The sequence below is a fragment of the Dromaius novaehollandiae genome, chromosome 7 (genome assembly GCF_036370855.1).
Source record: "Dromaius novaehollandiae isolate bDroNov1 chromosome 7, bDroNov1.hap1, whole genome shotgun sequence".
NCBI classification, from domain to species: domain Eukaryota; kingdom Metazoa; phylum Chordata; class Aves; order Casuariiformes; family Dromaiidae; genus Dromaius; species Dromaius novaehollandiae.
Window position 1 is genome coordinate 3,869,239 of NC_088104.1, and position 27,942 is coordinate 3,897,180.

The window sequence follows — 27,942 nt, forward strand, 5'->3', positions numbered from 1 at the left end:
ACTACCTAGTCTTGCTCCATGAGGCAAGTGAAGAAGTCAGTGTTACCCAGGTTGAGAAACTGAGCCCCGGAGGGGTGATGTGATGTGATGTGACCAGGCTATTGCTCTTGGCTCAGGGGATCCTCTGAAGTAAATACCCGCCTGTTCCTCAGGCACAGTAAATTCCTGGTGGCAGCTGTTTTGGCAGACTTACCATTTAGTGATACTTTTTTCCATGGTGGCCACAAAAGAAACTTTCTGTAGTTCAGTGCTGCCTCCATGGCTGTGGTTATAGGTTGCTGGTGCTATAGTACAAGTCAGTATTCAGAAGTTTCTGGCCGGTTTCTTCCCAATTCCTGAACTTCCTCTTTACTGACAATTTAAAATTTTTGTTTCAGAAACTTATACAATATCAGAGGCTCCTGTGGAAAGAAATGTGGTCAGATTCCATGGTAACTCCAGAAGCTGGCTCTGTGTTGCAGAAGCCAGAAAAGGCATTTTTATTGAATGGGGTTCTAGCCGATATCTATTGTCATCGTATTCTGGAGTCCTCGACAGTCTATAATCAGAAATATAAGTTTCAAAAACTAAAATATTTTGGGGATAGAGACTGTCAAAGGTGATTTTAGCAAAGATATCCAGCATCAGTCTGATAAAAGAAGACAATAAATTCTGTCTGTGTGAAGTGAAACACTTATTAGGGCTGTTGCATAAAATGGTACTGGCAGCATCTTCCTTTTTGCCATGTAAGATAGTTTCTTAATTACAACCGCAGCTAAAATGACTAGTCTTTGGGAATTGGAATGAGTTCATATAAGCACTTACATTATCAGGAAATACAAATAGTTCATTTATTTGTTGGACAGCTACAATGTTCCTTCTATCATTTTTTGATGGACACTCGCACTGTATCAATCCACTCAAAATTCAAAATTGTTCTTTTGTGCAAGGACTCAATGGCAAAAGCACTATAATTTAATTTGGTATAATGTCTTTAAAACAATGATGTTTGTTTCTTAAATGAATATTTTATATGTTGTGTTTAATTAAAATAAAAGTCTGCCACTGATCTAGGAAACACAAAACAGACTTGAGTTCGTATTTATGAAGTGTAACAATATTGGCAAGAAACAACTTATCTTGTTTATGAGACATGCCTCCCATTACTGCTACAGATTGCAGACGTTTTATTGCTGAGCTTTACATGGTTTACAATTCAACAAATGTAGCGAAACTGTCATCATGAAAATAGGCCTATAAATGTAGGTTTTGAGGTTTTTGTTTTTAAGGATAGTGTTTACAGATCAAAATGTGTTTCTGGTAACTCTGCACTCTGGAAGTTTTCTTGCTTTTAAATCCATATAAACACAGAGCCATCCTAGGGAACGTTCTTCCAAGTACAAAAGGGACACTGAGGTGAAATTTTGGCATCTATTTCAAAATTACCTATAAATGACAAAGCTTGGCTTGACTCCTGGGAAGGGGGGTTAATTAGTTTGAGAAGAGAGTGACTTCAAAAGATCAAATCCAAGTATTGTCCATGAATACTGAAATTGTTAGCTTTGCTCTTTGGCCGGTGGAGCTGTAGACGTTGCCTCTGGCCATCCCTTGGCGATCAGGGTTTGAGCCTGCGAGGTGGACTCAGGGCAGCCTTCCTGCCGTGGCTTTTGCAGGAGTTTACTCTAGCTATTGAACAGTGCACCAGGGTCAAACTATGACTCAAAACTTCTATATTTTTCATTAAAGCATCTGATGACATTAAGCATCTCAAATATCTAGTCGCTCAGTTACAGATGTTTCCATGATACTCATTACTGTGGAGTATCTGCACTTCAGTAATAATAGCAGCATTGTTAGCCGAAAGCTCTGCTGCACGAAGAGGTAATCAATTAAAGCCAGACCCTTGTGGTGGCAGCAGATTTTATTCACTTTTCATGTGAGAAGAGGCGAGGTGAGCAGTAATGTGGATTTGCCACACTTGTGCCATGCATCCTTGGAAGAACGGTGACTGAAAGTCATGACCTTCTCCTTCCAAACACGGTGCACAGCAAGTGCAATGCCACCAGTCTGATGTTGGCTCTTAGTGGTAACTAGATGCTGCTAAACCAGTCAGCTCACTCAGACGCTGGAGTAAGTCTTTATACAAGATTTTTTTTCATTTTGTTTCCTCATATCCAGATTTACTTCATGGAGACAAAATAACAAGGAGGAAAATAGAGTAGGTACAAGCCAAAAAGGGGTACAAACCTCTGAATGCTGCAGTGCAAGACTGTTCGTTTGAGACCTCATGCCCATCTTCTCATCAGCTCCTCTCAGTTTCATCCTGACCATGTTCCACACTTCTGGCTTTCCTTGCAAGGTTTTCAGACCGCTCCAAACCCAGAGATTCATTATCCTCTGACATATTCATTTTTCACATAACAATATTTTGACCAATTTAATCATCTGCATGCAGAGTGTGGAAGTCTTGGCAGCTACTTGGCATACTAAGATGGATTCCCCAAAAGACCAGATACACTTCTGAAATGTTGGAGGAGAAGTGGTGATATATAATTTGCTTATTAATTATATAGGAGAACAGAGCAGACTAATGTCTCTGCTCCTTACTTACTTCTCCTTTCCCTTTCCCCAAATTCTTTCTTGTCTGAATATCTGAGTCACTTAGGATAGAAACTTGTGAATCTATATTTATGTTTATTTGGCTCCATGTCTCCTTTAAAAAGTAAAAGAAAAAGGGTTTCTTAAATCTTATGTTTATTTAGTTTATGTATTTGTGGTTTTTAATGTTAGGTACATTAAGTACATACTCAGTACTTTTTCTAACTTTGTATAATTTTATGCCTGAACAGCCTAGGTCTTAGCTGTATAAGTAATGAGCAGTTTTTTAGCTGTGACACGCTATTCCCATGTTTTTTTTCTTGATCCCTGGATCAAGAAAAAAACTAAAAAAAGTTAACTATGAACTAAAGCAAATCATGTGACCTTTGTCTTCATTAGTCATTATAACATCGATGCTGTTTTAACACCTAGTACTTTAAATTTAGAATATTTTTGCCAAAACAAATAGGATTATTTGAGATAGTTGGATTCTTCTTGTTAGTAAATCTCTGAGAATTTGGGCGTTTATTAGGTAGAGTCAAATGCCTTTTCCATGTGAAACGGGAGGCGGTGTGAAATAACACAGCATGGAGAAAACTAGATATTATGTGTTCTCTGATGTCTATACAGACAACTATGTATCAGTGCAGAAAGTGATTATTCTAACATATTTCATACCCATATGTTTATTCCTCCTTTCTTACAAAATGGCAGCTTGCATGCAATGAAAAAATGTGCAATAGAGTTAGATCAGTTAGTGTGGAAATGCAGCAAGGTTTTTAAACAGAGGTGATCTTAATACTGGCCTGTATCAGAGCTGAAAGCACTTCTCTGCTTGTTATAAAAATCTTCAGTATTGGGTCTAGCAGATTGCAAAGAAGTGCCCAGAACGGCATTCTGGACTAAAGACAGACACGTGGGTCGTTGCATCTGTCGGAAAATTATAAAGGAAAAAAGGAGGTGAGACTATTGCAAAGGCTGACAGGTGCTCTGTAATTTTTATCTTTCTAACTAGTTGCTTGTTGAGCGAGATAGGAAAGCACCAAAAATTGGAGTGCTGCACTGAGATTTCCAACCCATCTTAGTCTGGCTCTTGCTAGTGTCAGGCAATGCAAATGCAGTGGAGGTAACAAACACTCTTCAGATATGGATGGATGGGTCAAAGTTATTTAGCTTCTGTAGCTGAAGAGGCTATTTTGTGGATATGGGAGTTCTTGTAGATATTAGTTATCTTTTATGTCAAAATGTGAAGAATATATTTGTAAATATTGTTCATTCACTGCAGAAATTGCCTTTTTTAATTTACAGTAGGTTATAATAAAGAAGACTGAAAGCCTTGAAACACAACTAAATGTTGCTGCCCAGTGCTTACACTCAAACCTGTGAGAAATTTAAAATGTAGGTGTTTAGTTTTCAGTTGAAGACACACTTGAAATTGAAGAATATTTAGTTCTTAGCTTATATTTGCCACATAATTGAAGCAACTAGGCTTTATTTTTATTCCTTTGACTAGCAGATAGACATTGGGAAGGCATTACTGTAAGAAGAACTACAGAAATGCTAAATGGGTCCCAAAATTATATACTCTCTAAAGAAAAGTATGTGCAGAGCTTTATATCAGCTGTGTGAAGGGACAGATGTCAGGGTTTTTAGGTTCCATATTTAATCTTTGAATTCAGAAAATGAAAATGTAAGGAGTAAAATGCTGGCTGTGTCTAATTAAATGAGAAATGACATTGACTTTGATGGGGAGAGATCAAGGTTTCATCAGTATCTCTGTCCTTCCTTATACAAATAGATTTAACACAATTGATTTAATTTGGTTCATTTTTCTCAGGAAAGGTACTAGTATTTATATTATCAATCATTTACATACTCCTTTTTCAAGTATTTGAGAGTTATAACTGAATAAGTTGGAATCTAATCTAAGCTTTGTCTGAAAATTGTTTCCTTAGTTATTCAGTCTTTGGTATTGCAGGGCTGGTCAGCAGACTCACGTTTCTATTCCGACTGGATAAACAGAAATTGAAAAAATATGCAAAAAAAAAAAAAAGTATTCAGGTGTAACTCTTCAGTGAAGGAATACTTGTTTTAAAATCAATTAAACGATCGTTTTCAGTATTCATGTTTAAAGAGTTGCTCAGTTTTGCTGGATGCTCGTGTCCATTTATGACAGTGCACTAATGCTTCAGGTAAATACCTCTGTGCGCTGCTAAAAGGCTGGTGATGCCCCAGAGGTTTGCTTGGAGATATGGAGCAATTCTTATGAATGATACGAAGCTCGATACCGCCCGGGCCAGCTGGTCCCTTTGAACACGACTCCTGCTTGCCCAAGCCGGTTTTCTCTGTGGAAACGCTGCCTTCCCTTCCCTAGCCAGAGCCTCCGGCTTCTGTTCGGTGCGAATACGTCATTTACGTTTTATTCCTCTTCCGTGCTATTTTTTTAAATTCAGCCTCTTCCCACGTGTTTAGATGTTCCTAGGATCTTTGGAGATTCGGATACGAGTAGCGGGAGCGTTGCCTGCGCCGCAGTTTGCAGCGTGCTCTCGGCGCTGCAGGCATCACCTGTAGCATCTGGGGCCGCGTTATCAGCAGAGACGATGGTGGAGCCAGGAGCACAGTGCCGTGTCCAGGTACATCTCCCATCTGAGGCCCATTATGTTCGGCAGTGGCAGCTTTTTCCTCTAATGTAGCTCTAATCTCAGCTCGGCACTAAACTAAAAGGGAGGTGGGGAAGCTGTCTCGTTTCCCTCATTTTCTCCATTTCTGGTGCCTCCAGCCACCCCGGCTGAGGGCCGTGTGCTCCCCTGGGGCCCGGCCTGGCATCACTTCTCTCTCTGCCCCCCGCTGATACATCACCTCTAAGAGTCAGCCCTCCACCTGCAACTCTTCCACTGTCTGTCCTTCAAGTGCGTCTCCTACCACGGCATTTTTGTGACATTAAAAGTCCTAGAGCTGCCTGTTTAAATTTCCAGTCCCTACCTCCATCTGAAGCTGCCTTGCTTTCATGTTGGCTGCTACAAGTGTGAGAGCTACAAAGCTTTTATGCAGGAAAGATTTAGAAAAAAGGTCTCTGGGTGGAAAAGCTGTTCTATTTTACTGGCACGTAGAGTGGTTTTTACTAGTTGGGTTCAGACCTTTGACAGCTTGTTAAGCTGTGTAACTTAGTAACTCAGTGTTGCTGAGATGACTCCTAGTACACCACATGCATAATTATTTACTAGGAGTATTCTTTGCCTAGCTTTCTAAATCAGAGATGCCTAGTTATAACTCATTTTGCAGTTATGATGCTGGCTCTGTGAGCATTTTAACGCACCTGGATAGCAGATAAATGCTGCAGATTTTTAATATTTACTAACATAAATAGTCATCTATCCAAATCTTTGAACATAAAACTGCACTCAAATGTTGCAAGTGCAAAATACTTATTGGGGAAATAGCCTTGAAATGTCATTTCCAATGTTCAGAAAAATTTAAATTTTGCTTTGATGAGCTGCCAAGAACAGTGCAAACTCTGGGTAATATTTACATCTCAAATGCAGAACTTAATAATAAGCAAGCCCTCCCACTTTATCCTGTCAGCAACACTTACAAGTGTGCTGAAGCTACTGTAACACACTATCATGCTTTCTAATGACTATAATTCATCATGTGAAGCTATCAGCTTGAAAATAAAATATTGCTGCATAGTGTGGAGATTGATAGCCATGACTTGTTTACTTATTCTGCTGGAAAAGTGAAAAAAAATTAAAAAATATTAATTTTTAAGCTGATAGCACCATGATAACTGATTTGAAATTTGCCATTTTCTTCTCTACAGTTCTGTATAACGTGGCTGCAGCATAGATGGACAAAGAAAATACAGTATTACGTTATCATGCAAAAGCCAGTTTTGCATTTTTCTTTTCACATATTTTTCAGCGTGTTAAATTTCTAAAGCAGTGTCATCACTCTTTGAAAATTAATATAGCTGTCAACTCACCCCCATTAGTCTTATAAGTCTCAGTCTTTCTCAAACTTTGAAAAGTCTGGAATTCTGTAATAAAAACAAATGCTTTGAAATCAGTGGAAAGACGATTGAACAAAGAATGTGAAAGGGCAATGTACCTTTGAGACTAAATAAATCAGATAAAGTCAGATTTTCTCCTTAGTTGGAACTGAGTGAAGCAGATTCCTCACTCCCTGACTTGGAAAGATTCTGGTGTCTAAATATATTAATCCAACTTGAGGCTCTGAACCTTTGTATAAAAAATTGAGTCTCGCCATTAGAAACAGAATTAAAAAAGATAAACCTTCCTTTATTCTGACGCATCCAGGTACAGTCCTGCTTTTTCTGCCGGGCCTTTTCCCTCTTCGCTTCACCCGTTGGCCATTGACCCTGTGGGGGCTTCTCTGCTGACGGGAGAACAAGCCGATAGCAAAACTACGGACCTTAAACTGCAGGATGGGTCAGTGAGGCCTCAAAAGCAAACAAAAAATGGGAGCAGGGGGATGATCTTTGCACAGGGCAGACCTTCAGAGAGCCCATGGCTGCCGTGGGCACAGTCAGGCTGCCGTGTCCATGCACCTGCCCCCAACTTTTGTGGCTCAAGTCATGTATATTATTCATACATTGTCCCAGGTTCCAAGTTCAGCAGTCTTACTTGGTTCCAAATTTGATCACTATAGTTATAACCACTCAAAAGTAATCTCCACTTTTGGAAAAAAAAAAAAAAAAAAGACCTTAATGTCCTTCTGTGAAAGCAAGCAAGCACGAAGACATTTCTGAGTATCTGTATTTGTTAAATTCCAAATTGCCTTTCTAAAAATACTGATATAAACTCCTTGGGAATTAGAAGAAATGTATTTCAGAGAGCACATTTTAAAGCAATTTTGTGTTGAAAAGAGTCCTAAAATTCTGGCCTTTTGTTCTTTGTCATGGAGGCATAAGGAAAGAGAAGCCACTGATCGTCCTTAGGTTGAGTGATCAGAATAAAGGACATTTTCTGATCTTTCTTATACTTAAGATTTTACTAACTTTAATGGAACTTGACATCTTTTTTTCAGTTGAAAATTCAAAGACCAGATTCTGTTTGTGTAATGCCACTGTAATCTGTGCAGCTGGTTAACAGATAATTTGTTTCAGAATGTTTTAACTCTAATGGCAAATTCAGAAATGGTTTATAGGCTTTTAATGTCTTAATTCTTGGTTGCCTCAAATTTGGAAATGACTAAATAGTCTAAGAATAAGAAACAGAATCAAAGTCAGTGGAATAATAGCTATACTTAAGAAAAAAAGCTTAATATGTTCCAGATATTTTTCTATTAAAACTACAATTGAGATTTGGCAGGGTGAGTTTGTAATGTTAGGACTTGTGTCACGTCTAATGTTCTACCTCGGTCCAGCTTTCACACCAGTCAAGTGATGTCATAAAAATTTCATGCTCTCTTCCAAATCTCGGGCAACTAGATCCAAAGCCACACACTGTAAAAATGAAAATATTCATAAAGTGCAGTTGGAAGGAATGATGATCAAATTACTTTTGTTATATCATTAAGAAAATGCCGTTTGTACATACCATAATTATAAAAAAGAACAGTCTTCAGTTTCAGAAACAAGAAAAATGTCTCTAGGGAACCTGGTGATTTCTGGCTTTTGTGACTTGCACCAAGGATATTTTGTGTGCTTCCTCAGTGATTCTTGCCTTTCATGTTCTGCAGATATTCTCTTTGGAGCTGGAATATTGAGTGTCTGGTTTCCATGGGGAGCTTCACATCTCTAGAAGCTTTTGGTGACATTTCCATTTATGTCCCAGAGGAGTTCTTGCTTCTTGCTTCCTTCTTTGTCTTTTCGTAGTTCTTATTCCCATCAGGAGTCATTCGTTTTTGCTCAGGCAGTTTCCGAGAGGAGAGAAGAGGAGGTATGCAGGGAGCTATAGGATCCCTGGAACTGCGTTTACTTACAGTTAAATGTGCCCCAAGTTTGATTTCCTTGAACTGAGAGGAACCAAATGACAGCAGATGGTTTTTCTGCACGAGGTGCATCCTTGCAGTTAGCTTACTTCTCCCAAAATAACATCTCTGTGCACCCATCCATGGCCCATGCACAGGATTCTCAGCCCCAGGATTTCCACTAGCTTTTTGCTTCATCGCTAAATTCTTGGTCCCTGTGTTTGCAGCTTTTTTTCCGAAAACGATGAATTGCTCAGCTTTCCTCAGAGCTCCTCTCTGCAGCTTGGAGGTATTTGCTCCCTTGCATCGGACCAGGGTGGAACTGGTCCACCACCACATCTGGAAGCATGCTTAGCACCGCCACTAGCTTTAAAAGAGGGTTTTGATTGACTTCGTATTAAAGTTTCATCTGATGTCACCCATTTGCACCTTTAAATAGGTGAAGGTAGTTCCTATAAAGGACATCGCTGGAAGAGATGGGAAAACTCAGTTCTATTCCCCAGATCTGTCACAGGCCTATTATATGATCTTGCACAAGTCGCTCCATCACACTGATCCTCATGTTACCTAGTGCTTTACACTGCTGTGAGATCTATTGCCCGAATGCTCTATATATTCTTTATAATCAGGAAATTTAATATTGTGAAGAGCCAACCTCAGCTGAGACAGAAGTTCACAATATGGAAACTTATTTTTACTGAGCTATTGCATTCTGCATTGCTTATTGTAAGAAATAGTCATAAATGGCAGGAACTGTGGTCCAACTAATTACTCTAGATATTTATAAGATAGTCGTAAGCACTGTGACTGAAATCCCCACATGTAAAAATAATGTCAGCAATATTTAAGAAAAATATCTGAATAAATCAGAATTCAAAGACATGCATGTTCATCTATCTGTTAACGTCACAGTCTCACATAAGGATGTCACCACATCTCATTTCTTATTTTACGTATTTCTGACAGCATATGAAATGTCCTGGAATATCAAATAGATGGATTTACTCTGTTTCCAGCTATATTTCAAGAGACTTGGTGTCTGTAGATGGTTTTACGTTGTAAGCTAATGTTGTCAGAGAAATGTATTCCATTAATAATTTGAGAAAAACTTAACAGCCATTAAATCAACAGGCAGCATGTTATGTTGTCATGATCTCTAACAACAAGGGATATCTCTGATAGTTTAGATGAGGAATTTATAATGGAAGAATACCTCCAGAACTGAATTCCCTCCCCAAATGATGGATGTGGGCAAGTGCATGGTTTGTAGACATTTAGACATGAGCACAAAACGGGCTGCTGGGGTAGCTCCCTGCTGTATGTGCACCTTTGAATTAAATTTCATTGTATTTTTAAAGTATTTTCTTCATATAGGACTACAGTCTAGTCTTTGCTAATACCAGGTGTGTATGGATCTGAAACTGAAATCTGCACAAATTGTTGCCATGAGAAATCTCATACGAAGTTGTGATTTATACCAGAGAGGTTCCACCAAGACTCTTAAATTTGTTGTCACAGTTCTACCTGCTTAACAGTTAAACCAAACGTACCAGTGTTAATTCATTATTAGTGAAGCTCTTTATCAGTGACCGTCTTTTAACATTAGGTGCAGTGTCTGTTATGAATTGCAGAGAACATCAAAAAAGAGGCAAATATTTCTAATACTAGTACCTAGTGTCTTGAAAGACACTGTCACATGGAGAGAAAACAAGTTTTCAGAGAATAGTTTGATTGTTTGGATTGTTGAAAGTTTTTTACATATATACATATAAGTATATATGTGTGTGTGTGTGTGTGTATATATATATATATGTATATAAAATGATAGTGAGTTCCAAAATTATGTCAGTTAAAAATAAATGATTCCAACACGTCCAGTCAAGGATTTGTTTTAAGCAGAAACTATAGCTCCCAGGACTTTGTTACATTTTAATTTTGCTTTCATACTACAAAGAGGAGCCTTTGTTTGCGCTCAGGAAGCACACCTGTGGAATTTTTAAACATTTTTGGGCATGTTTTAAAAGCTCATCCTTGTGGTAAAGATTTAATCTATCAAAGTGGTATAAATAATGTAGACATAGCCTTAGGTGTCACTTCTTCCCCTTGCAGGTCAGAAAATAACAGAAGTATTGCTCTGTTGCATTTTAAAATATTGCTTAGGCATAGCAGTGACAGGATTCTGTGCTCTTCTTGAATTATAAGCATCTAACTATTTATTACTGATTATTTATAAGGTCCAAAAAAAGACACATGCAAACTGCCAGGCTTCTGACCAGGTTAAAAACATATATAGCAAAATAGTGTCTTATTAAAAAAGAAATAGTCAGAAGTATACCTTTAAAGGTTTTGCTTTTCAAGTAATTAAACAAAAATTACTCAGCAGCAGTTAGCTGATTTATGTCTCACGTATGACATGCTGTTTGATGGATGTTTCTGGAAAACTAGATCTCCCTCTAAGACAAAGACACCTCAGTTGTTCATTATGTTTAAATAAAAAGACCTGATTCTTCTGTCAATGGAATAGCCACATCTGAATGATCTCCATAGTCCGCACCACCTCTTAGCTCCTGCTTTCTGCTGTGCTCCGTAGCTGTTCTGTGCTAAGTCCAACGCAAAGGTTACCCTGCTGCACGACTTCTTAGCTGCCAGCCCTAAGTGCAAGTATATCCTTAGATTTGGGATAAAGCTTGTCGCCAGCTCTTTCCTTCGGCTCACAGTGGAGGCTCTGGCTTCATCAGACCTGGTGGCCTGGCCATGACTTTGTTCATCACGTTGGCGTCTGTCATGAGAAAACCTTAGCTCGCATGTTTGAACAGAGAAAATGTGTTGCCTTCCTAGTGCTGGGAGGAAAGTTTGAAAAGGGCACAAATAGAAGAAGGAAAATAGAAATAATTATTAATAACCACTCAAGATGCTTTTGGTGGGGGATCTTGCTTTAGATTTTAGGTGGCTTTTTAAGGAAGGTTTGAGGCTTTCTGCTATAAACAGCTTCTCGCTTTGGTGCTGGGCATGGCTGATTTCAGGGGAAGTGAGGAGTGAAGTGGCTTTTCCTGACAGCCAGCTCAAGGCAGACCGACGAGGAGGTGCACCAAGCCCTGATGAGCATCACATCTGCTGGGGATAAGCAGAGGAAATTAAGAGGGATTATTAGGAAAACAGTGTCTCTCTTCCTCCTGCCATGCACCAGTGTGGAGAGCCTGGCTTCGTCTTCTCAACATCTTTTACTCTTTTCCCTTTATTTCCCTTTACTTTTCCATCTTTCCTTGTGCTTTTTCCATCTTTCCTTGTGCTTCTCTCTTTTCTTCTAAAAGTTTGTTTCTGTCTCTTTCCCTTATTCTGGGCATCTTTTATCTTTTCCTTTACATACCAGCCTACAGTATGCAAGATAAAACATACTTTTATTCAGTTAGGCAGAATTCACAAAATATTGATGTTTTGGCTGAAAGACTGTTTCCAAACCATAATCCAGAAAAACATCCAGAATTAATGTGATGTTTCTGCCTCAGAGAGAGCCCTGGATGCAGTTCACGATTCATGTGAGGCACTTGCAGTGTTTGTTAAGTCATTAATTAGAAGAAAAAAAACAATTGCAAAGCCTTCCTTCACATTTTCATTAAAAATCTGTATTTTCTGTGTTTTGAAAGATGTCTTTTGGCCAGGACATTGATATATTGTGAATGCGGACTAATTTAATGAATGTAAATTTATTTTTTCCATGCAGCACTGTACGTATGATCTCACTTAGATTCAAAAAGGCATTTTTACTATGATATAATGATTGAGAACAACAATAACTTATGGCTGAATCTTGCATAGGAAACATGAAGGGCTTGGTTGGTTACACTGCATGTATACGGTTACAAGCAATCAGACACTTCATGTATACTTTCCTATATAGGATGCACTTATAAATTATGGCATTTTTTTCACACATATACACACATATGAAAGGATTATTTTTAAATTTGAGGGCCAGAGTTAAAGAAGTTGCATTTATCAGTTGCTACTTCAAACATCTTGATGCATAAACCTCATTCTTTGTGTGCACATACATATTCAAATGCATACAAAGAGCTCCTTGGTTGGGAATCATGGCTTAAAAGGTGGGTTCGATGTGTGTTTGGGTTTGCTAGGGATCAGAGCGGTTTCTGAGAAGGCCCAGGAGGTGTTGGGTTCTGAGTCACAGAAAAAGCCAAGTCTCCCAAAGCTAATGAGATGAGCTAGGGAACCGTGTTTTAAGGGTGATGGGTGTTCAGGCACGTCAGAGGCCTGTTCTCTCCTTTCTGACTTCTGGGATGGCACTGCTGGCCAAAACCCTATCAATGTAAGCGGAGTGCTGACACTTCCCCTCCTATCTGAAACGGTTGCAAGCCTGGGCATAACAAATACCTGCTCTTTCTTCAGTTCAGCCTTTCAAGAGAGCTAAGCCTGTGGAGGGTATTGCTGTCAGCTCCTGTTTGCGTCACCTTCCAGGCTGCTGCGTGCGCTTTGGAGAGGCTGTTAAAATAGCACCAGCTTTGGAGGGTCTAGCCCAAGGGACAAGTGCAGGTCAGCAGTCCCCAGCCTCGACGTCCCACATGAATGTTCAGAAAGTTCAGCTACATATTAATGATTGGCAAAATCTACAGCTGAAACTTTTATCCTTGCAAATCTCCATGATACTCTATGCAAATGACTTTGGTGTCTGACCAGTCCGTTGTTAAATGTACATATTTCACAGTATAGGGTTTTCCACAACAATACCCTCAAAACCTGCAGGATGAAGGTACAGCTGGTCAGAAAGCCGTAGAGAATCAGAAACAGCAGAACAAGCCAGTGTGCAGCGTTGATGTCACAGGTTCAATAAGTGGTTCTTTTTCTCTTTTGGAGTTCTGAATTAATTCTTTGAAAACTTTCAGCCAGATCTTCAGTGGTAGAGAAGGACTCACAAGGGAAAGGGGAAAGGGAGCAGCGAAAAAAGTGATTCTTTTGCTTCCAGAACTGTTTGGGAAAAGAAACAACTATTCTGCACTTCCTTGGGTGCCTCCATCGCGGGGGAAGGGAGAGACATGGTGCTAGCCGGAGATGCGGTGAGATGGGTGCTTCTCTTCTTGGGGTACGTTACTTCTCTATTTTGCTCTAATATGGGGGTGTAAAGGAAAACAAGATAGGGGCAGGGAGTCAAAATCTGCTGGTGTACACCTGCGGTTGCTGTCTGGTGGGAGACAGCCCTGGCTTAGGCCAGCTTTGCGCTGTGCAAAAAGCCCAACGTTGGACCCATGCATGAGAATGGGACCTCTTCTGTATTCTGAACCTGGCCCAGAAGCTTTTGCATGCATAATGGAAAGGGCTTAAAATTATTACTGGTCTTCTCACAATTACTGGAGTTGATCTTAACTCTGCTGTCAGCGAATATAACTCAGTAAGACAGGATTCTGTTAGCCAGGCAAAAATCCAAAGTGCTCAACATTTGCTAAGATGTAAAACTGTTAGAAATATTTGTAAGCATTAGTGTAAAACATTGGGCAATTTTGGAGTGGTAAAGGAGTGGCAGTATTTAAATAGAAAGTTGCTGATTAAAGAGTATAAAAGGAGAAACGTCTTAGACCTAAGCTGATACCGTACAAACAGGGAACATTAATCAGCAACAGTTCCCCCCCATGCTTTAAATACGCCATTCATCTCCAATTGGTATTCTGGTGTAAAACACTATTAAGGTGTATTACCTTTGCAAATGTTGAGCATTTCTTTTAGCTCTAATGATTTATCTAATTGAGAAGACCAGTAAAATTTTAAGCCCTTTCCATGAAGATTAGTTTTAACATGTATTCTGATTTTTAGCAGTGGAAGTGAGCTTGGGAAATTCAGGAGTTTCTGTCTCACCACACAACTTTTCCGTAACGGAAGCCCACGCTGGCTACAGACTTTGCATCTATTTTAGCTACTTGCTTTGCAGAGATGAAAAGCTTTCATATCCAGCAAGGTAATCCCTGTTGAACCTCCTAATGCCTGAAAACTTTTCTAATTCCTGAAAACTTTTCTATCTCTCCCTTGCTTTCATGTGCCAAGGATTGAATTTTTGAGAGGGGTATATTAAAATCCAGGGAAAAAAAATGTCAGCTATATTCAGTTTCAGGTATAAAAATTAGTTAGCCAAAGAATTTCAATTTTGCTACTTGCAAGTTATACTAAATTAGCTTTCCTGTGGGAAAAGAAAAGTTCAATTAAAACAAAAGACCCGTGTGGAACAGATTCTGCAAACTATTTCAAGTTCAGTCTTCAGATAAGTGACAAATTAACAGAGATATTCAGGTTTGCATTTGAGAATCTATGACTATACCGGTGTGCAGAAAATAAATAGAGTCTGCAGACAGTTCTGCATGACTTCTGATATAAAAACTAATAGGATGGAAAATTACTATGAAGTAGAAAAAGTGCCTAGATATTGAATAATTAACACTACTTGATGTTTGGTAACAGTTGACTGACAGCTAAGGTAATCAGTATCTACACCATCAGATTAATGTCCCTTTATTGACAGAGGTGATTTAAAACAGCAAAGGCAATAGAAAGGACTGGCTCATATCTGCTTTCCCTATTTTCCTGGATTTCTTACTGTCCTTCACTGCTTCTGCCTTGTTTTCTGTCCTTTTGATTTTCCCTCTAATTGCTTGCAGTGTTGTAGTGCCCAGGTACCCTGATGCTGTTCAGAGCCCGTCTGAGCCAGACGCTTTACGCAGCCTCCTCAGGTTCATCTCATCAAGCCTGAAGCACTTATGAAAAGCAGAAGTTTATAGTGGTTTGGCCCCTAATTCCTTCTGTGAAGGAAAATGGGGAATTCCTGAGGTGCATATAGTCATCACAGTCCAAAAACTTACCAAAAATTTAAATCAGCTCATTTAGCCTAGGACAAGTGCCTTTTTAACACAGGCATCTCAGTTAAATGCCTGACCCCAGGTGAATGAAGTCAGGCCTTGATTCAAAGTGTTTGAGAGCTTGTTTGGTGAAGGCAGAGTTTCTAAAAGCAGCTGGGAGTATCTCATGGGAGGATCTGTGACCATGAAATAGTGGCTTGATCCAGCCTCCCTGTGACATTTGTGGGCATTTGTCCATAGCCTGTTCACAGAGTGGAGTTAAACCTGTTAGTGCAGAAGATGTGACTGGGCAGCGCTGGACCTGACAGCCCGGGGAGGTGGGTGCTGCTCGTCAGTCTGCCGCAGATGCTGGGACCCTGAGCTGTGCATTATGGTAATGCTGCTGGGTTTTTTTTTCCTCCTCCCTAATGGTCTGAAGGAATGTACTGGAACCTGTCCTGACATACCAGAATGCTTTCTCTGGCTGAATGTACCCATGTGCAAATAACACTTGCTTCATATATGAAAATGGGTAAGAACATAAGAAACGACCTGCTGGGACAGGCCAGTGTCCATGTTGGTCCAGTATTCTGTCTCTGGAAGTGCAATAGGAGATGCTGTTTAGGGACCTAGAGCACAAGCCTGGCCACTCGAAGAGCAGAAAGCCAAAGAGCTCACAGAGCTGTTGAGAAGCATGAGCCGTTGCAGTACCGAGGCTGAGCTGGCTTTTCTGTCCCTGGTTTCTTTTCCCCTGGATGCTGCGTGCCAGAACGACATCCGCAGTTCTTTTTGCCAGTAGGTTTCTCCTTGGAGCATTTGAGTAAACATTTTCCCCCCTCTTATTTTTGGCTTAATTTGGAATAATTGTTATGACTTCTGAGGGCTTAGATGCCCATTTATGTTGTTGTAGCTTAACCAGTTACCATACTTTACCGCCTGTTTTGCTAAGCACCCATGCAGGGAGTTACTTTGGTTCAGGAGATGTGTTAGTTCATGAAGCTGCAGAAAGCTGGTTACCCCGATGAGCCCAAGAAGAACAGCGCTGGGCTGCATGGGTCACGCTTTCCGGGCAGTGATGGAGCACTTGCTCTTGGCTGTGGTAGATGCGCCACTGATCACACACGGATAAAAAGAAAATATCTTTAATAGCGATAGAAGAAAAGGTTTCAAACATGGTGTTGGCTATGAAGGTTGTAATAGTAGGTGGAAGAATGGTAGGCCAGAGCTGGGTCCTGGTATGCGGCCTGTGGTGGGAAGAAGGGTGGAAGGGCATGCCAGCACTCCCACCGCGAGGAGACCGGGAGCGAGGACAAAGCCGTGGAAAGGACTGTCTCAGAGACAGTCTCACTCTGTACGTGTGCCTCTCTCTCAAATAGCTATCAAAGACTCAGCAGTCAAGCTAGTTAGAGAAATTAGTAATTCTAAGTACTTGAAACAGGCGCTCAGCTCAGCGCGAACCAGCACAGGCTTTCGCGAGCGCCGCCTTCACCCGGAGCGTGCTCGGAGCCCTCACCCGTTTCAGCACGGCCGAGCCTGGATTAACATTCCTCTTCTGCCGCCTCGCAGACACAATATATCTGCAACACGATATTTATCCTTACAGCTGGCAGCTGTGGTGTCAAGTGCTGCAGATAGATGAGACCATTACCAGGATACAAATATTTTCTTTTCCCACATTCGCTCTTTGAAGCAGTCACGCACCACAGTGTTTGCAGCAAAAATCCACAGGGTGAGAGTCAAAATTCATGTTCCTCTCTCTCTCTCACACGTGAGAATTCACACTGTCTCTTTTCTTATACTCCGAGGGATATTGAGGATAAGTAGCAGCTTCCTGTTTTAGTGGCCAAGTTAAAAAAGCAGGCTGCACTTGCAAGTAACCAGAAAAATGTGGTTAAATAAGTATTATCCAGCACTCTGGTTTGCATAGTACAACAATTAATATACATTTGCTCTTAATAATACACCCTGGCAAGAACAAATCACTCGTGAATGAAAACATCCTTCTAAAAATCTCTTTTATTTACCAAACTCCTGAATTAAGTGATACTTAGATGTTTAAAGATCACAGCACAGTTGGAACAAAAGAGAGAAACCTACTGACTGTAAGAAAGCAAGTCATTGAGATGTGCCTACAAAGGGTGTTCTGGGTTTGCTGTCTTGAGCAGTTTTACCTTATCATTCAGGCTGCTGTTGTTTTCTGTATTAAATGCAAGTGTTCAGCCTTGCAAGCATGATATGCAGCTAATTGGTTGATGTCTTCCTTGCATCAGGACAGGAAACCGATATGAAACTAATCTCTTCTCTTGCATTTTGGTTATGCGTTTAGGTATCAACAGGTCATTTTGAGTGTTTGGGAGTAAAAGTTTGAGGCAAGGAATGGGGAGAGCATCAGGGACAATATATTGATGCATGCTCTGGATGGACCACCTAGGGGAGATGGTCTGCTAGATCTGCTGTTCAAGAATAAGGAGCTTGTTGAGGATGTGCAGATCAGTGGCAACCTCGGCTGCCGTCACCATGGGATAATGAAGTTTACGATCCAGTGGGAAGCGATGAAGCCTTGAGTGACTTCATCCAGCTTTGAAGTTGCTTCTGCCTTGAGCAGGTGGTTGGAGTAGAGACTGCCAACGGTCTTTAAACTGAGATTATTCTATGAGTCTCCAGTTTCTCTGTCCTGTATGAAAATGGGAAATGACCAGAGTTTTGTTTTATGAGGTCAGAACCTTTTCCCCATGAATTTCATTCAGTATTAGACGATTTGTAGAGCTGTCTTTTCCTAAAACATTTTTGTGCCGTTATCTGACTATGACCTTCTCAGAAATCAGACTTATTTTTGGTTTTCGTTCTTGACTGCAAAGGGAAGGAACAGTGCAAAGCAAGATATAACATATAGGCAGCTCTTTTTCTGACTTGATTTTTAGTCCTGATAGTGACTCTCATTTAATGTATGAACTTGCTTTTCCTTTAATTATTTTTGCTGTTTTCTAGTGAACAAACAAAATGCAAAATAAATTAAATTTCATGTTCATGATGATTAGATAGAAGTGTAGAATTGTATTTAATTTGAACCTCAGGAAAAAGTTGAGTGTAATTTTAAAACATTAAAATATTCTACTAGCAATATCCAACAGCACTGAAATAGAAATTTCTTTAAAGTTTCTTAGGTTTTTACTGTTTTTAAAACCTTTTTTTCCCCTCCTCTCTTTCAGTAGAGAAACTCAAGTTAAAGTTTTCACTCTAAGTTTCTATCACATTTGTGTAATGTTATAGTGTTTGGTCTGTAAATATCACAGTTATTTGGTTAAAGGAACCAGATCAATTGATTAATAATAAAAAAAAAACACTATCGTCATTTGCTTTTAGTAAAAATATATTTTACCAGGTTATGCTGGGCAAACTTTGATCCAGCTTCATTGCATTCAGTGTTTTGCCATGCAAGTTGTACTACCTTACTTACACATTTTATTCTTACCTTTGAAATTAAAGATGTGGTTAGGAAGGCGGATGGCTATTTCCGAAACAGGCTGCTCTTTGGGCTTTTAGATTATTTTCTAAGAGCTAGAACTCTTATAAGACACCAAATAAATGTGAACCTAGCCTGGGAGATTAGACCATCTCTACTAACTTTCAAAATCTCTGGGACATTTGGAAATATACAGACTCAAATGAAACCTCTACAATTCACATTCAAATTTTGATCACACTGCATTTTTGTCCAAAAGGAGGATTCAACTTTCTTCTGTACTCCCTCTAGTGTTTAATGGACTGTATGACTGAAAAGAGAAAACAAGTACAGATTTGTATTCACCCAAACCCAGTGAAAGAATTAATGTCATCTTTTCTGCCTTCCTACTTCGCTTCTGCTGGGTTTTCCTCCCGTGGGATTAGCCAGCCCGTTCGAGCTGATAGCGAACGTGCATTGTATGCCCAAATGTGTTGGGAGAATTAGGCCTAAGTTGGGCTTTAAATATAAAATTGTTTCAAAATTTTCCAACTACAGAATAGTCACTAGGTAAAGCGTTTGCTGTCACTTGGTACCTCATAATTAGGCACACTTATTGGTATTTAAATTAATCTTATACTTCAGCCTATATTTGTTGCAGTTCCTTGCCGTCGCATTGAAACGGGTACTGGAAAGAAAGACCTGGTAGAAAGCAACTCGGATTTTTCAGTTACATAAAACTCTGAAAGGCTTTTACAAATTGCTTCTGTGTGGGAGGCAGCTTGCTGCAAAGCTGTCACTTGAAACTTTATCAATCAGAAGACAGTGCAGTTTTTAATTATGCAGATTTTCAAAGTAAAATAACTTTTTCTTACATGAAAATGTATAACAGTTACAGTCAGGTGAGATCTGGAGCAATCTGAGATTTTGAAGAGTTTGCTAGGCTTAATTGAAATAGCTTCAAAAAGCTTGCTGCTATGAAGAAATACAGTATACTTGAAGTATTTGAGCTTTCTTCTTTATAAAGAAGAAAAACCTTTTCTTCCCATATATATTGTACAAAGTGTCACTAACTTCTAATTATCTCCTTATCCAGCAAAAGGCTCAATCTGAGTCTCTCTATAGTTGTTAAGATCTCCATTCTCTGCATTTTTGTGGCCTAATTTAGGAGTCTTGAGTCCTAAGACGATGTGATGATGTAGAATTTTCTGTCCGTCAACACACAGCAGGGGCAGCAAATGCTGTGCTCTTTGCAACGTGTCTAATAAATCCTTTTCTTGTGGAGATGGTTTGAAGTTCTCACCAGATAGGTAAAACTGAATCTCCAGACATCCTGATGTTTGCTAGGAAACCTCAAAACCGCTCAGCTGTGCTTTCTGGGCTTGACTGTTACATGAGATGCCATGATGTCACGTCTCGTATATCTTCAGAGAGAAGAAACAATGTGTTGAATTTTATGCTGCTTTAGCAAGATAGATGATCGGAAAGGAATGTGAATTAATCATGAACAGTCCATTTTGCTAATGTATTTCATGATGGGAGAGAGAGCGTTTCCTTTTGCTCTTTTACTTTTTGGGTTGTTTGACTTCATTAAAAGTTGAGTTATACTGTTTGTTCTCACTCTAGGAAACATGCCTCGCTAACATGTCATGTAGTTATGACTGATGTGTTCTCTAAACTCTTTTCTCCAGTGTTTATTGTGCAACAGAGTTGGTGCCAGAAGCTGTTGAAATTTGATCAAATCATGACTTCTACCAGAAAGAGGCACTTCTGAGATTACTGCAACAAAATCAATAAGTAGTTTTGCTTCTAATTTCTGCTGGCATTTCCTCTGTTTCTCTCTTTTTAATCTTGGCATCATCTTTGATAATTTCCTCTGCTCTGGCAACGCTATCCTTTTGCTAAACCGTGTTTTCAGCCCCCTCGCAATCAGCCAGTGAAGCAGGGCAGGAGCAGAGCTCGGTTTACTCTGTTACTCTCTTTATTCGATCACAGAGAACGCTGCCTTCTCCTTGAAACGATTGCCTGGCCATACTTACACATGAAGGTTGTCTGAGAAATCCCACCAGTCTCCCCCAGCACGAGGATGACTCTAAGCCTCTCGTCTTCCCTCGCGTGTGGTCTGAGTGGTAATGAAAATGATGGATTGCAGCTCTCGTTCTCGGGTTCTTTCAAATGCTTAGGTGGCCCAGCGCTGGTGCTCAGCTGCCTTAGAGGAGGGTCACAGGTCCTTGCCCTCTGACTCTCTTTGCAGAGCCTCTTTTACTGTCTTTGCAAACTTACTTTGGCTGCTGCTTGGTCTTTTTGTGATTCAGCCTGGAGTTAGCCTCTTGGCAGCTTCCCTTCCCCCAGTTGCTTTGTCTTCTCCTTTAGCACTGTTTTAAATCATGTTGTATTTCTGGATACAACACCTCCGAGGCTATGACCTCTCACTCAACTTGAAGAATTGATTGGCCTGGGGTTTTTAGTCTTTCAGGGCCACAGCTGCTGCCTCTGCTCTCTGGGAGTAGGGCACCTTAAAGTCAACTGTCCTGTTTTTTGGCATTGAAAGCCAAGAAAAAAATATGGAGATATCTTTGGGAACTTATGTCTCCCAGTCCACGAGTTCTTTTAGATCAATCAAACAAAAGTGTCAACCACTATGGACATCTTCTATCCCTCCATCTCCTAAACTCCTGGCTCAGAGGGGGGGGGGGGGGGGGGGGGAGAAGAAGAAAAGGTAGGATTGTTGTTGGTGTAGAGGCTGGTCTCCAAAGAGATGCTTGCAGCACCAGAGATCAGCCGCTGCCCTTTTATTTGTTCTCCAAGACTTTTTTGTGCAGAGACCTTTCAAGAGAAGCTCATCTGAACACTGGCTTTTTGTTCCCAGGCTGGCAGCAGAAGTCCTTGACACCATCTGTCTGATCAAAGGGAAAGAGAAGGTCTTCAGCACAGCTCTGCATCACCCCTAGGCAAAAATCTCCTCTTTAATACTCCTGTGTAGCACCCCGTGAGGAGCTCGCACATGGAGCTTGTGACTTTATGAATTAGTATTCATCCCGTGGTGTCTTTGGAGCAATCTCACTGCTGCAGGAACCATAGCCTGATCATTTTCTGGATGCAACTTAGCCATTGCTGATCTTCCTGAACTCCTTCTCCCTCTCTGATATGCCGCTTCCCCTTCAAAACAAGGTTTGAAGGAGAGATTGCCCTCTGAGTCCTCGCTTGGCCTCTAAGCGCAAGCAAACATGGATGGTTTTCAACTCTTAAGAACTCCTACCGTAAGCCAAATCTCTGTCTTTTGTTTACTTGTCATTGAATTATGCCTGGAAATTACCTCAATTTATTTGTAACCAGTTGAGCATCTTGTGGTTCTCATTTTTCTTCCCAGTAGTACTGCAATAGATGGTTATTCACATCTAGCAAAGCCTCCAAATTTTATTTTCAAGCTACAGACTGTGAAGTGGGATTGACAGTTGTTGAAATTTATGGCATTTGTGGATGTAAAGGAAAATGTACTGTTTGAAGTAGCACCCCTACTGCATTTGGATTATAGGTTATGCACACAGAGCATTTATGACATTTCTGTACTATCCCTATTGAAGACAGAAGGGGAGGATTCAACATTTAAAGATTTGTAATTAAAAGAAGAGCTCTAGAAGTTGGCAAATCTGCTCTTAAAATTCTCTTCCCTCATTTAGGAAAATGGGGTGATTTAAAATGCCATTTCAAGATTGACATGAAAATTTGAAGACTGTATCAGCGACTGTTATGTAAATGGTTCTTGAAAAAGTGTCTCTGGATCATTTACTCAGAGGCGTATTTAAAGCAGGAAATGACTTATTCATACATTGTTTCATGAACTCATACTGTGATTTTTTTTTTTCAAGCTACTTGAAAGGAAGTTCAAAGAACTATGAGCACAGAGATACCCACGTGATAAATGAGGGCAGCAAAGTGAGTGTGGAGGTACCATGAACACAAAAACAGAACCTGGGAATAAATACTGAGTAAACAACCAATATGACAAAGCAAGCTGAATGAAATTGCTCAGCAAAGTCCATCTGGACCTTTTGGCTGTGAATGTCAGAAATTCTTATAGGAATTTCACTTGAAAACAACACTTCAGACAGAGATGTTCTAATCTGCTGCCTCTAGAAGCCAAAAACATTTCAGTGAGGACATTGCTGCTCGTAGAGTGGGTAAAAGTTGCTGTCAGGTTTTTAGAAAGTTTTTTTTCCTCTCTCCCATAGGGTTGTGTGAGAAGAACATGGCAATTGTAAGCGAGTAACCTGAGGGTGGGGAAGCATGAAGGGCAAGAATTTGAGAAAAAAGAGCAATTTAGCTCATTTTACAAGGTTTATTTATGCTTTCATCTGCCAGGTCCTTTGCCTAAATAGGATGCAGGAGACCTATTTAATTCCTGAATTTCCTAATCTCTTGGTATCCTATGTAACTTTGGACAAGTGAGTTAACCCTTCCTTTGGTTGTTTTCCACCTTTAAAAAGCAAGCACTGCTCTCCCTGTTGCAGAAGGGTTTTGGGAAGGAACAGCCTGCTCTCATCTGTGAGCTGCTCAGGTTCTTCAGTGACATGGACCATACGATTGCCTGGATAACAGGCAAGAAAAGACGAATACACAGGCCTTTTCCATAATATTATTGGTGGCCCTAATAATGTATTTGTGATTTGATTAACCCTTTCTAGAAATCTTTAAAATATGTCTTTATTGTTTCTGGTTTAATTAATCTCCACCTAGTTCTGCAGTTTCCCAAGATCATTCTGTTTATACTATCCAGTAGCTCACATGCCCACAAGATCACTGGTGCACAGAAGAGCTTTGTATGTTCTGTGCCTTGGATAAACGCGATCTCTCCTTTTCTTTATACTGTGTTAATTAACATGATGTTTAGTGTTGTCTTTAAAAAAGATTCATGGGAAACATCAAACCATCTTGAAAAGTGTGCTGGTCCATGACAAAAGAAAGCCAGTTTACTGAATGGCCCATAGCCGTACAGTGTGTATATCAAGCGGAGGCTGGAAGTTGTGTCCATGCCTTTGTCATGGACAGCAAGGCCCTATGGCATACATCCAACTGGTCTTTCCTATTGCTGTGATATTGTAATTGAAGTCCAGAAGTTAACACAGGTTTTTCTTTAAGCTCAGATTCATTTCTAAGTTTACAGAAACAGGCACCATGTCTAATTTTGCATATGGGTTTATGTGTAAGGAAGGCTTTAGCTTTCTGTAGGTCTGGGAATATGAGCTCTTTATAGTATTGATAATGCTCATCCTCAAGGACAGACAAACTTTGCAACTTCCTACACTTAAAAAATATATTTTCTCTGAGAGCCCTTGGGTTTGATGCTTACATACTGTTCTGATATTCTCAGGTTTATGTCAGGAGTAGGTGGCAATGAAACTTTCTGATGGTGTCAGACTGGCCCCAAAACAGTGGTACGTAATACAAATCTGAATGAAACTGCTGCTGCGTATTGCTGCCATAGTCTAGATAGAAAATAACACTTATAAATTTAATGTAGAACTTCTGGTCTTGCATTTCTATTTGAACTGTGGAGCCTAACTCCGTTTTGGAAGGAGAGCTAGAGAAGCCTTCACAGTTCTGTAGTTTACCGCTATTAATGGCTTTTAACTGATGAACTAGAGTCAGATATACTCACTGTGGCCATGCAAGGAGAAACACCAGTCAGAGCTCCTTGGCATCATGCCTTTTTAATCTGTTGTCTCTGGACTTGAAGACAGAGGTAAAGATCAAGGGTTGAGGACATGAGAAGGAAGTGCTGCCGTATCAGAGATTAGGTTTCTCTTATTTATCCTTGCCAAACGTACAGGAAAGGCCACCTTTGGCCTGAAAACTCCTCCATGCTATGTAATGATTGATTGTGCTATATTGGGATGAGAACTTATTCTACATAAAATGTAATTCGGAGGCTGAATTCTAGACTACTGAACTCCCTGTTTAAGCAAATGCTTAGTGCTCCTTCTGTGGAGCCAGTTGCCCAAACATCCTTGGAGTAATCCTGTGGTTTTTGGCTACTGTCAGAGCTATCTTCAGTATGTTCTGCACAAAAAAGGCATGCTGAGCCTCCATGGTTAGTTTTAAACAAAGATGTAGTCAATACAGATGCTATGATTGGATTTTATGGTATTCTGTGCATGAGCCAAAAAGAGTAATCTTGTGTTCGAAATATCGGTTCGTGGCAGCAGGAAGAACTTAGTCATGTAACCTCTGAATTCCAGGAGACAGAAAGGCAGCGAAGAAAATGGTGCTCAGAAAAAAAAAAAAGCTTATATCAAGACATTGTGGTTAAAGTTTAATTCCTGTTTTTTAACAGAGAAAAAAATGTATAACTCAAACATTGAAGAGAGTACATTTATAAATCTGAATAATGAATCAGAAGAAAAGCATGTGTTTAGGCAAGGAAGTTTCTTGTCTCTCTCTTGAAATATATTTCTTATTCTTTCAAGTCATGAAATAAGAACTTCAGGACACTAAAAACAAAATTCTTCCCTTGACTCCACGGGGCAATAATTCGCACAGTTCATCCCCATGTGATCTACACATGTTGAAGAAAGATAAATCAAGCGATGGATAAGAATTATTAGTTTACCCACAGTGATCAGCCCAGAAGAAGAGCTTGCAGAGAGCAGCGCATGCATTGGTAGAAGGAAAGAAAAATTATTCTTTCATCTTCCTGTGCTTACTTTACCATGCCCTCTTTGCCATCAGCTGTGCATTTGTTTTTGTGCATGGCATGGAAGAAGTTAAGTGGAAAAGCAAAATTAAACCTATCCTCCATAGTTATTTTGCTCCTCTGTGTTTGGTCCCTTTAAACAGTGGTAAATAACCATCTTGCCTTTCTTCTATGAATGCGGATAAAAGTTTGTATTTATAGATTTTTGTTTTACTCAGTCCCTCCAACCACCCCATCATCTTTGGTACTTTTTTTCCGTGTTCCCTGTATGCAAGTATTTTGTTGGGACTGCGATTTGTGTTGGTGAAAGCTGCTGGCCTGGCCTCTCTGTTAGCCGGTCTGTGCAGTGAAAGAAAAAACAGAAGTTACAAACGCTACGGAATTAAACCTCACCTTGAAGGAAGGAATTTATCTCTGTGTTTTATTGGAGTCTATCAGTGCTCTGTTGCTTATTCATATTTGTTGTTCAGAAATTGAAGGTATGCAAGTACGTGAATATATCAACATCGTTAACACTGGTACACAGTTTAATGAATAACCAGCGCTCTGTTTTCTCAGTGCCGCTGTTGCTCTGGGCTCCGCGGTGCCGTGCACTTTCCAGGCAGAATGAGCCGGATCCCTTATCCTCAGATTTTTGCGTTCTGCAGCCCCAATCTTGCAAACGCTCCAGGGTAAGAAGAGCCTTTTGCGTGCGCACAAGTGCTCTGAAGTCTTTTCGGTATTTAGATGTTCAAAGTAACTGATGTACAGCAGCTTCAAAGATCAGGGCCTGATGGGACAAGCAGCGGCAGGAAGAGCTCCTCGTCGGGCGGTCATACCTCGCCGTCGCGCGCCGTGGGAGGCTGCGGAGGCTAAAGCCACCCGCGGAGGGCGGCTGCTCAGCACTTGCCATCTCGTCTCTTGGTTAACCAGCACCCAAGATAGCCTGCTTTGAGATCTCCTCTCCAAAAAGTTTTAACAGCTGTCCTACCGACTTTTATCCCAAAATGAAGCTGAGTTTGTTTAATCAATGGTCTGAGAGAAGTAGGTATATGAAGGCATTAAAAATAGGGTAGTATTTGGCCCCTTTGAGTGCCCTATGGAGCATTTTGTCTTCACACTAATTTTTTTCATCCGTACATCATGTTTGTGTGTCCGACAGCCGTTTGACTTTTGAACTTACTGCTGCTCAAGGTAGAGTTGCCGTAGTTTGATCCTGAGCCCACGTCTTCCAGGAGATGTGCGTTGCCTGCTAGGGATCGCGGGAAGGGGAGAATCCCTGGCAATTCCCGGTGAACTCCAGCAGTCACCACCAAAGCGTGTGCGTCGGAGCATGCTGCCGTGAGGGCTGTGGGCTTCCTGGTGTCGCTTTGCCGTCGGCCGCCCATTCGAATGGCTTTGGAAATTTCCTTAAACTTCACTGTGGCCACGTGGAAACTTGTGTCCCAGCCTGAATCCTTATCCAAAGGGGTTTCTGCGGCCGGGAGCCTGCCGGTTTCGCTGCACGGCCGGAAAGGAGGCTCTCTGGCACTTGCGTGCTGGCTAATCTGCTCGAGAAATCTTGCATAAGCCCCGGGAGGGGAGCTGCCAATTTCTGCACGTCGGACAAGAAGCGCTGCCTTATTTGGCGAGGTTTGCTCCGACGCTGGGCCGCAAGAGCCGTTTCAAAGCCTTTCTGGTATTTGATGACTGTGGCATAACTCTGGAAATCTGCGTGCGCTTTATGGTCCCCTAGGCCGAGAGGGCCAAAGGCAGCGGGGGCTTTCTCTACACCAAAAAACACCCACGGAAAACCCCGCCCAACCCCAACCGCCCTCATTCTTTCAGCCTGGGCCTTTTCTGTTTTAAGGCATAGGAAACAGCAAGATATTCAGATTTCTAGGGAAGTCACGGGGTGGCTGCGCTTTGGGAAGGGAGCGGGAGCATTGGATGTTGGACGGCGGCAGGGGCCGGCTGTTTTTGCGGCCACTGCTGATGCCGTAACACGGGAGACTTCCACAACGCGTCTGGACAGACCGACCCCGGGGACGAAAGAGCTTATTTTCAGGGGCTGGCATTTGGGGAGAAAACTCCCTTTTCTGCTAAAGAGTCTCTTTTGCTTTCCCCTGCCATGACGTGTTCATGTTCAATGTTCCTCCACGTTGTGTTGGTCTTGGTTTACCTATTTTTCTCCTCATACGTGAAAAATTGCTTAGAAATGTGTTTTACCATTTCTCTGGAATTTATTTGCGAACTGCCAGCTCCGGAGTCGCTTCTACACGTTTAGTTTTCTGATGTTTGTGAGGCAGTGTTGGCAGGAGAGGCACTATAGAAAGCATTCATTTCATGGAGTGGCACAAACATGTTTGCGGCTGAATCGATGACACTGAATCTAAAACACGTCTCATTTACGCTTCCCCGTGAGGTTTGCTTAATGAATAAAAGTTTTTCATGTTACTTAGAGGTGTGGTTCTTCCTACCCATCCAGGCAGGCTACAAAACTTAAT

At 40.8% G+C, this 27,942-nt stretch overlaps 1 long non-coding RNA gene across 7 annotated transcripts in view; it reads left to right on the forward strand.

The window, feature by feature from the left end:
- Window positions 1–27,942, forward strand: part of LOC112981719 (uncharacterized) — a 150,868-nt gene that overhangs the window by 55,914 nt on the left and 67,012 nt on the right. Inside the window, exon 1 of one of the 7 annotated variants that reach the window (XR_010389898.1) lies at window positions 21,489–22,043. The exons of the other annotated variants lie outside the window; for them this stretch is intronic. This is a non-coding gene — a long non-coding RNA (uncharacterized LOC112981719). Of the gene's footprint in view, window positions 1–21,488; window positions 22,044–27,942 lie in introns of those variants that run through there. 7 annotated transcript variants of the gene reach the window in all.